We start from the raw sequence: 2,414 nt of genomic DNA on the forward strand, positions 1-2,414 counted from the left end.
TCTCCAGATAGATACTGTTAGAATTAAGTAAACAAAGAAAATACAGGACATCCCACTGGTGTCATAGAACTACTTGATGTATGGAAGACCCACAAATCTAGTGACAGAAGCAAAGTAGTATTCAGAGAGTATTATAAGTAATATACATGAGAACAATAGAGTTTCTCTTTACAATATCTAAAACCAAGAATTTATTTTTTAAAGCAGGATAAACATTTTATTTTGCCATGGGCAAATAAATATCAGGAGAAATAGCTAAAGGAATTTAAAATAGTTATCTTTACTTGAGGAATATAGACACTCTATAAAACAACTGCACCTTTTTCGTCAAAATATATATACTTCATTATAAATTTTTAAAATAAACTAATGCTTCAATAATACAAAAAATAAACCTTAAATGTAGTGGATCTAGGAGATTAATTCTCTTACATCACACCATACAAATCATAAAAGTTCTCATAGGTAGTGGGCGGGGCCGGGGCCGGGGTGACCCCGCCGGAGCCACCTCTGCCAGCAACATGTTCAAGGTAATTCGGAGGTCTGTGGGGCCAGCCAGCCTGAGTCTGCTCACCTTTAAAGTCTATGCGTCACCTAAAAGGGACTCACCTCACAAAACTTCTGTGAAGGTTAATGAGCTTTCACTCTACTCAGTTCCTGAGGGTCAATCTATATGTGGAGGAGCCAAGGACCCAGGTTGAAGAAAGCATTTCACATCTCTGACATTATTGCGAGCCATACACAAGTTGGTGTCAGGAAATGTACTCACAAAGCCCAAGATGCAGAGCTTGGTTCAATGGGGGTTAGACAGCTATGAATATCTCCAAAATGCACCTCTTGGATTTTTTCCAAGACTTGGTGTTATTGGTTTTGCTGGCATTGTTGAACTTCTTTTGGCTAGAGGGTCAAAAATAAAGAAGCTGGTGTATCCACCTGGGTTCGTGGGACTAGCTGCCTCTCTTTATTATTCACAACAAGCCATCGTATTTGTCCAGGTCAATGGGGAGAAATTATATGACTGGGGTTTACAAGGATACATAGTCGTAGAAGATTTGTGGAAGGAGAACTTTCAAAAGTTATAGGTAAACATTGGAAACTCCATGCATTTTCTACAGAAAAATGGCAGAGAAGTCAGTACTGAATGTAGTAAATTGGCTTTCTTCTTCAGGAAAAACTATACCAGACTTCTTTGTTATCTTGGGTGATACCATACTACCAGTGGACTAATTGGAAATCCTTTCACCTAGAGATAATGTCCAGCATTAGAACTCCTGGTTCTCATGTTGCTATTTATGTGCATAATTAAAATTCTGAATTAAAAAAAGAAGTTCTAATAAAGTTCTTTTCTCCAATGCATTTCTATGTGTAACTTAATATCAGTAATCAAAATTGTAAATATTGTAGAATGATAAAAAAAAAGTGCCAATTTTAATCAGTTCCTCTTTTTAAGGGTGTTATTGCAGCACATCAGAGAAAGTTCTAATACTATCTCTAGCTGGGTGAAGTTTGAGAAAATCTTGAGATTTGTTTTGTTTTGTTTTGATGGGGAATATTTTTTTTTACTTAATTTGAACTAAAAACAAAATAGTTCATCTATTTCTCCCAGTCTCTGTGGATGCCTCGGGCAAGCACCAATCTGTTCGCTGTATCTATAAGCTTGTTTTGTGTATGTATATTGTTTTTTTTTATTGTTGTTTTTGTTTGTAGAGTCCACCTATAAGAGAAATCATATGGTATTTGTCTTTCTCTCTCTGACTTATTTCACTAAGCATGCTAATAAACTTGAGTTTTCTTACCCATAAATTGGGAACATTTTGTTTTACCTAACTCAAGAGTGTTATTACAAAAAGTCAAAAGGTAGGTAAGATACCTGAAAGCAATTTGATGACTTCAGTGTACTACAGATTTATGAATTATTATTATTTGGCAACAACTTATCTGAAGTTACTCTACATGGCACATGATAGTGGGTTTATTTTCCTGGTACCCTCCATATAAGGCATTATTGCCCTTCAAATAGTACCATCAAGTCTATCTCACATTTCATTTATTTTGTTTTCAATCCTACTCAGTTTATTCTTATAGCCAGTGGCTCCCAAACTTGACCACACCACCACCATCATCTGTAGAGATCATTCAAACTCAGGTTGCCTAGTAACATTCTATGGTACATAGATACCACAACTTCTTTATACATTCATTTATCAATGAACACAGGTTCAATGTAATACTGTAAGTCAACTAGACTTTAAAAAAAACAACAACAATAAAACTCAGATTACTCAGAGAGTATATTCCATGCTGTATGTATCAGTTTGATTTAAAAATCTGAATTTCACATATGATTCTAAGGTAACATGATATAAAACAATCTCAAATTTTAGACTTGAAAGATATTTTGGGAATCACCACAA

At 35.0% G+C, this 2,414-nt stretch overlaps 1 pseudogene; it reads left to right on the forward strand.

Annotated features, from left to right (window-relative positions):
* Positions 1 to 426: 426 nt before the first annotated feature.
* LOC140637576 (MICOS complex subunit MIC26 pseudogene) lies at positions 427 to 1,293 on the forward strand (annotated as a pseudogene).
* The last annotated feature ends 1,121 nt before the right edge of the window (positions 1,294 to 2,414 follow it).

This window comes from Canis lupus, chromosome 8 (assembly GCF_048164855.1).
Source record: "Canis lupus baileyi chromosome 8, mCanLup2.hap1, whole genome shotgun sequence".
NCBI lineage: Eukaryota > Metazoa > Chordata > Mammalia > Carnivora > Canidae > Canis > Canis lupus.